General features: G+C 46.6%; 1 long non-coding RNA gene across 1 annotated transcript; it reads left to right on the top strand.

The window, feature by feature from the left end:
* The first annotated feature begins 1,396 nt into the window (after positions 1-1,396).
* On the top strand, positions 1,397-2,177 carry LOC136367549 (uncharacterized). The gene is made up of 2 exons (XR_010744700.1): positions 1,397-1,903; positions 2,015-2,177. It is a non-coding gene; the product is annotated as an uncharacterized lncRNA (long non-coding RNA).
* The last annotated feature ends 6,089 nt before the right edge of the window (positions 2,178-8,266 follow it).

Below are 8,266 nucleotides of genomic sequence, written 5' to 3'. Positions count from 1 at the left end.
GATTTTACCTGACTATACATGTGCTTGAGGAAGATATATGGGAGTTCAGTGTTTCCTTAAGTATGTTTTGAATTTCCCAAATGCTTTCATTTATTGTGGTGCTCTGATTATGTGTTTTTGGCCCTGCTGAAGCAGCCACTGCTAGCTGTGGTAAGCCCAGAGCTAAGATCCCTCTCTATAAATTTCCTCAACATTGAATGATTGCTGGTTTCTTCCTTCTGCTCCTTCCCAGGAAAAGGCTGTGATTTATAACATACATTTGTATATTTTTAAATGTCTCTTCTGTATGATAAACAGCCTTGAAATATGCTACTATAAGAAACTCCAGGGAGATTAGCCCTGCTTGAGACATGCAGCTTTTGGCTGCATGTCCTTTGAAAGGCATGACATGTTTAAGAAACACCTCATGTCAGACAAACTGTTTGTAGGCTGAAGACATCCAACAGCAGCCAGTGATGAATGTTTTGCGCAACTGAAGATGTAAATCTTATTTTAATCCTGTCCAACTCATGGCCAGCTTGTCCTGAGCTGGGCTCAGGGCTTGTGCTTTGTCTTCTGAGAGCATCTTGTCCCAATCCCCGGGGTGGGCGGCTGGCAATCCCTGGCTGTCTGAAGAGCAAAGGCAGAATGATGCTGTCAACTCAAAATGACTCAGTTGCCATAAATCAGAGCAGGAAACCTCTAGCTCAGAGAGATATCATGATGGAACGCATCTGACTGGGTGATCTTATTCCTGCCCTAAGCAGGGTGGGTTCCCCTTATCTGGGACCTTGGTTTCTATGTGATCAAAACAAGCTCTGAGCTGTAGCTGTGATTGAAACCAGCCTGGCCCTTCTGAACCCTTCTCTTCCTTGAGCTGGGGTTGGAGCGTGACTCTCCAAGCCAGAAGGCTGATGTCAGGACTGCTTCATGCAGCAAAGTCGGGTAAGGGCTAATAAACACCACTAAGAGCTTGCTAATAGCTCTAATTAGACTGCAGCTGATGCTTCCTAAGTGGTTCTTTCCTCCTCCGCCCCTTCCTTGCAGCTATTTCCTGGCGGAGTTTAGGAAGGTGAGGTGGATTAATGCTACTTTGGGAGACAGTCAAGATTCCCAGCTGCAAAATTACATTTTTCCTCTTTTATTTTTTTTTTAAAGTTTTTTTTAGGGGGTCTGGCACGGTTTCTCAGGGCAGCCGTTTGCTTCTAGGCTGAGCTGAGGTGTGGGTGATACATTTGTTGTAGTGTGGTGCTGGGAATATGCCTAATTTGGGAGTTTGATGGTTCAGAGGTAGAACGAAAATGCAGCTTTGATGAGTTCCTCACCCTTGCTGACAGGACCTTCCCTGGCTTTGAGAGGATCAGCGAGTTGCTTTCCAAAACACATGAGAAAGAGAAGGAGTTTTTGTTAAAAAAAATAAAAAGGAAAAAAAATGAAAGCTTTGCTGTAATCGTCGTTGTACATTTTGTTTGTTTCTCTCTTTGGTTGTTAGTATTTTTGCTTTTTTCACCTTGAGTACTTCCTGCAGTAATAGACACTCGACATCAAGTCTTTAGCTGTCTTGTGACAAGTGAGATTTTTAAACTGCTTGTTTTTTTTTAAATAGCCAAAGATGCTGAGCATGAAGTCTGTGCAGAGCAGGTGCTCAGGGGCCCATCAGTGTTCAAGATCTATTCCCTGGCTATTTGTCACTGTGGGGGCTGTGCACAGGAGCCCTGGGGTCCCCCTGGGACAGGTTTGGGGGTCCAATCACCGGTGGCACTCTGTGATGCTCCAGCCCTTTCTTTGGAGCATCCTATCCTGTGTTTCTCATCCCAGTTCTCTGCTTGCAGACACGGGGTCTCTCCTGTACACGAGCTGGCCTGAGCTGAAGAATCCCACAGCAGAGTCGTGGAAAACACCACTTGCCACAGCACAGAACGAGGTGGGTTGGGAAGTTTTGCAGAGACTGAGGCAGCAAAGCCACGGGGATCTGCTGTTCCCTCGGCTTCAGGATCCTAATTCTGGCTCTGTTCTCCTACACCTTCAATTACAGTTCCTATAACGCAGCTGAACAACCCGCTGTGCAACCTTCCTCCACAGGGATTCATGGGCATATTTTGAAAGCCTCTTTACTCCAAGCCCCCACAAAAAAAAAAAAAAAAAAAAAAAAAAAAAAAAAAAAAAAAAAAAAACCAAACCAAAAAAATCAAACCAAACATACTTTGGAATAAGATACTGGAGCAGATGACTTGGAAATGGCTCTTGCATAGTGCTGGCGTTGGATGCAGGCATATGTCCCCTGATTCTGGGGACTTGAAAGCAAGTAAGCACAGTGATTGTGGTAGTAGGTCTTCTCTCCTTCTTACAGAGATAAAAGCAAGGAGCAGACTGGATTTTTTGTGGGAGAGAGAGCTTTTTGAGAAATGCCCTCCTTGAAACCTCTTATGGAAATAAAACAAACATCTACAGCTGGGAAAACTAAAAAACTATCCCTCCCACAGCCCGGGACAGTCACTGCGAAATTGGGATTTGTTCTGTGTGTCTGGACATGAGGGGTGCAGTTTCCCTGTGGATCCTTCCTGGGAGAGGGAAACAGGGCATTACAGATTAAAAAAGAGCTCTTGTGGGCTGGCCACAGCATTTGCTTGTGTTTTTGGTGGGAGCTAAGCGTGGGGAACGTAGAGGAGGATAAAATGAGCAGCTGGTGGCTCAGTAATAAATTGAGAAAAAGGCTCAACATCTCCCTGGGGTGATGATTTTAAATGGGGTCTGTGTGTCTGAAGATCCAATGAGGGTTTGCAGAGAGAAGGATGTTTGTCCATCTGGGCTGACAGTGCTTTTGGGCAGGGATTCAGCCACATCTAGAACTAATGTGGGATAAAATTCTTTCTGCAGCTGTAGAGCTGTGACCTTTGGGGTCACTTCACTTTCTAGAGGAAAGCTGAATTCCTCCTTTGGGAATCAAGGAAAAACCATTCCTTGAAGCATGACCAAACTCTTGGCACATTCTCTGCTGGTCACAGCACTGCAGAATGCAGTGGAGATGAGTGCTCCTTATTCCCAATATCCCTTCCCAGCTGGGGATTCCCAAGTTCTCTTGGATGATGGTGGTTTTTGAGGATGTCAGAATCACGTGCAGCTCCTCAAATGCTGGCGTCTGTGCCTGGAAGAGTTGGGCTCTCAGGAATGCAGCAAGAGCTTTCCATGCTTCCTGGAAGTTGTGCTGGAAGGATGTGATTCCCAGCTTCCTGAGGAGGAGCAGAGCTCCCTGCTGATCCTCTGCACCCCAAGGCCTGTGCCAGGGAAATGAGTGTGCAGGTTCTGGCTGTGAAGTTTAGGCAGCCTCTTTCTGGCAGCCTCTGCCTGGATTTGGCAGGCTGGGGGACTTTGTGACATTTATTTCTTGTCTCTGGGAGTGTGGAGGAGTCTCTGATGTCCTGACCTTGTGCCATGCCTGCTGTGACATTGAGAAGGTGGCTTGTGCTCTGCTGGTCTGGAGCAAAGAACACTTCATTCTGCATTTCACACCAAACTGATGGGAGCATGATGAGAGAATTGCTGTGGTGGCTTCAGGTGGAACAAACCCACAAAGCAAATTGAGCAAGTCGAGGCACAAAAAGGGTAAAGCTTTTTAAATGGGAAAAAAAAGAGTCCTGGGTGTGCTGTGAGCCACATGCTGGCTCCTGAGGGTCTGGGCTTGTGCTGTCAGGAAAGACAAAGCTGCCAAGATCTTGCTTGGTTGTTTTGGGCTTTTTTGAGCCAGGTTCACATATCCTGAGAAAAGCAGAGTGTTGTATGCCATGGGCCAGATGCTGGTGGCACAAACTGGGAGGTGAATGGCTCTTGAACATGACTGGTAATGAAAAATCACATTTGAGAGCCTCTGTGGAGCTCTTCAGAAAAAATCAGAACAATTTAACTTGGCTCCCAAATGAGAATGCCACTGGCAAGGCTCTCCAGGCTGGCCAGCCCTGTGGGTGAGGGTGAGTTCTTTAGGGGAGACACTTCTCTGCCCCTTGATATACTTCTCTGCTGCTCTCCAGATGCTGGGTGTGATCCAGATGCAACCCTGGGTGTTTTCCCAGGCCTTTCTGCAGCTCTTTGTGGCTCCCCGGGCTCCCCTGTGTAGGAGGATCCTGGTGTGGAAGGAGAGGCACTTGCCCTGTGTGTTCACTGGCTGCAGTGCAGAGCTGGAATCCTCTCCCATTTTATCCCAGCAGCAACTGAGCCCAGGTTTCCTTCCCAAAGATCTCCATTCTCTTGCCTCCAGAGCTGCTCCTCTCAGCTTTTTTCCCCTTCTGCTGGAAAGCTGCACAGAGCAAAGTGCTGGTCCCTGACCGCTGCTTTGAGACCCTGCGAGGTTCTGGATGGGCATTTTGGGCCTTTCTGCCTTGGTTTTCTGGGGCTCTCAGATCGTCTGCCTTAAGGAAACTGTTAGAGGTGTAGAAATGGTCCTTTACCCAATTCCTTGCACAGCACAGAGACAACAAAGCCTGCTTGCTCCAGCTTCCCCTCTCAGCCTTTCAGGGAAGGTTTGAGAGCTTTGTCAGGGCATCCCGTCGTGGAGAATTTGGGGTTTTAATTGCGCCATCTGTTTTCCCTATCAGCTAATGTTTGCTTGAAGGCTCTTGAAATGCAAACAAACTGAACTGCACAAATTTGGAGCCGTGCACGCAAGTAAGGGCTGCAAGAACTGGGTTTAGGATTATCCCATTGTTCCACCTTCTTGGATGGAAGCTCATGAAGCGCTGTGCACACACAGTGAGAGTGCTCAAAGTGCTACCTCGTGTGTGCAGAGCACATTGAGGAGCCTCCTGAAGCATTTAGAAACAGAGCAGGCATGAGAATGGTGTTGTGGTGGAGCTGGAGCACTTTCTTGTATGAACTCTGGGAAGTCCAGGTGTGTTTGGTGTGAAAATGGCAGGAAATGTTCCATTTTCTACGTTCTTGGGATGTCCTTGAAAAGAAAATCCTGAACGTTTTTTGTTGATTCAAAAAAACTACTGTAATAAAGCTGGGATGGTTGTCTTTTTTTCCAGTGTTAAGTATTTTTATCTAGATTTAAGCTAAATATTTTATTTTATCAAATTGGTGAAATATATGGCAAAATACCCTTGAAATAGATCACCAACGGGGAAACATTTTTGAGCAATGAATTTCTGAAGAAGAAAATTAGGAATTTCAGGAAAAGTCATCGAAACTGAAGCATTTCTATAGAAAAATCTGTTTCACAAATCAGCTTTTCTTGTGGAAATCTGCACAGCTGGGGCAGCTCCTGGGAAGGGGTGTGTGAGGCAGGCAGAGAGATGCTTGAAAGGATCTGGATGCTTTCACTGACATATGTCAACTGAAGTGACAGAAATCCCAGCCCGAAATTTTATTCTTTTTGGAGATTTGGGGTAGCTTTTTGTGCGCATCCAGGAGACTGGAAAGAGCCAGAGAGCTGCAGCAGCCAAGTGCCCTGGGCTGGATGAATTTTCAACCATTGTTTAAATGTCACTTTGTCAAAATCCTTTTGGACATTTTGTTTGTAGATCAGATCCTGCCCTCACACAAGAAGGCTGGGAGCCTCCAGAGCTACTCTCAGCAGGGTCTGGTGTTACAGGTGATGTGTGTTTTGCCTGACACCAGCCAAGCCTGACTGATTATTTGGAGGGGAATTGGACGGCAGTGCAGAGAGACTGTTATTAAACTGGACACCTGTGGATCCTTCTCAGTGTGCCTATGTGCTACAAGCCCACACAGGTCTCCACAGTGTCTAATGCCAGCAGGAAATGTTGGTGTCACACTTTGGACTCGCACAGCATAATTATCATCTCACCCCTCCCTCTTACCTCAGTGTGATTTGCTGCCAGTGTTGTATTAGCAAAAAGGAGGGGGGAAAAACCCGTCATTTTTCCAGTGTACATACAGTAATAGAGATGTTTGTGTGGCAGTTGTGAGTGGCGTAATCTGGGTTGTTAGACAGCTTTAAGTGGGATTTGAAACAGGCAAAGATGCCAAAACAAATAGCAACGAGATAGATGGACTATTAGGCACAGCTTGTTTGAATTGCTCAGTTCAGGAAGAATTTACCTGGTTTGTGATGCACTGGCAGTACTAAATGAGAGGAAAAAAGGGGTATGGCCCTGGTGGGTTATGCCACCGAGGAATGAGGCAGCACCACAATTCAAGTGTTGCACCAGGCAAAGCCTTTGAAGCAGCTGTGTCTGCTCAGTGCTTCCTTGGCTGTTGGGCTTGGGCTTCACCCCGTTCCCCATGGAGAGAACTGTGCTCTGAGCCTGGAGCCCAGCCAGGTGCTCATTTCCCCATCCCTGGAGAAACAACCCAAAGGGTTGGTCATTACGCTTTTATCTTTGCTTGGCTGATTTTGATCTTTTTCTAGAGCAGGACCTTTGTCCTGATTTTTTCAGTCATTTTAATCCAAAGCTGGTGTGAGTATCCATCCACCCTTCAGTGCCAGCCTAGGCTACCACAGTCCCAGTCTCTCAGGGGACCTGCTCATTCCCAGTGACTGGTGTTTAGCGCTTGGGCCACTGGAGCTGAGATGCCATTCACACCTTCCAGGCCTGCAGATATACCATGCAAGCAGCTTTTATCAACAGCATCACATTTCTCACTTGAAATCCCAGTGTGAACCCCAGTGAGAGGACATGTGGCCATTGGGAGAGAGGCTACAGCAAAGCAGGCAGTCAGAGGCAGGTGATGCGTGGGAGGACACATCCTGCCAGTGAAGAAGGATATTTTGTATTCCAGCCAAAAGTGGCCCATCTTCGTGCCTCTTCTGCAAACAGAAGCCTCTTTCCTATCTCCAGCAATGACCTCTGCACATGTGACATTCAACAGAGAAAACCATAATTGCATAAACTAATGATTTCCAGAACAAGAGCTTTCCCAAGGCTATGTAAAAATGGCTGGTATTTGTCAGTGCCGGGCACACAAAGAAAACAGAAGTATCAGGGCCAGCTGGTTTACATATTTTTAAGTCAATCTGCTGCTGGTAAAGCTATAATTGACCAATCTCTGGCTTGGGAGCCCTGGCTGTGTGAGGCAGGGGCCTCTTTACAGCTATTGCTTGCCTCAACTTCCATCAGTCGACTGGAGGGGTTTTCTCTCACACTCTCTTTTTTATTTCTAGTTTTATTTCTGCCCCTGTAATTACTTGTTCACTTAATTCCTAAAGAGAAAAGAAGCAAACTCAAGCAACTTGGCTGAAAAGATGAAGGGCTGCTGCTATACAGGAGACAATCAGGAATTAATTTCTGACAGTCTTGCCTTGGTGCAGTCCAGACTTCATTAGAGCATTTGCAAAACTCCTCATGGCAGTCAGGCACGCAGCGGAATAATTTGTATCTCCCTATAGATTTTACTGGGATCTGCCTCTGGGTTTGGCTGGTCTCATTTAGGAATGTTTGTGTTGTTTGCTGCTGCACGGAGGGGACTCTCTGCTATCTTTTGCATAACAGAAGTGTGTGTGCATTCAGCAGGGCACACAGAAGCCCACTGGCTGAGGAGGTGCTGTGTCCTTGCGGTGGTTTGTAGGACGGATGGAGAAGCAGAGTGAGAAGATGACAGGACACTGCTCGTGGCCACGAAAGGATCTGAGCTTGTGTCTCTAGTGCAAAGAAAAGGGTCTTGGTCACAGAGGTGAATGGGTGGGGCTGGGCACGCACCCATCCTTACCTAAAACAGGCTGTGCATCCTCCCCCTGGACATCCACACCTGCCTCGTGTGTGTGATGTGGTGCTGCAACTTCTGAAGGACACTCAGAATTATGTGAGGTTTTCAAATCTTGATCAGCCAAATCAGTAAAAAAGCTGAAACCTGCAGTGCCTTTGGAGGGGTGGCAATTACCTGCAGGAAAACTCATTCTAGCCTTGCTAAATATAACAAAAAATACCCGTAACACAACAAGTGTCATGGGATGGAGAGGGTGGACAACTTATCTGATAAGCTGCTGGAAATGTGAATTTTGGCCCGGGTGCAAGCTGTGGTGTTAACCCCTTCAGGCACCTGCATGGTATCAGACATGGCATTAGTGTCACTTATGTGCGCGTAATTATGTACAGCAACTTCTTTCAAGTAGTTTGAGGCAATGAAATGACTGTAATTAGGCTGCCCTGTATGACATAAAGATAATAACAGTCCCCCAAACATGGAACACATTAAGCCAGAACCTTGAAACTAAGAAAAGTTTGAAGAATTCAAATGTTTTTTATGTGTTTTATGAAAACCAGAGGCCTAGTAGCCTCTTCCCGTGTGTGGTGTGACTCCCACGAGCCTGTTTGAGTTAAACCTCGCTCGT

The sequence above is a fragment of the Sylvia atricapilla genome, chromosome 14 (genome assembly GCF_009819655.1).
Source record: "Sylvia atricapilla isolate bSylAtr1 chromosome 14, bSylAtr1.pri, whole genome shotgun sequence".
NCBI classification, from domain to species: Eukaryota; Metazoa; Chordata; class Aves; order Passeriformes; family Sylviidae; genus Sylvia; species Sylvia atricapilla.
This window is presented reverse-complemented; position numbering and strand designations above follow the sequence as displayed.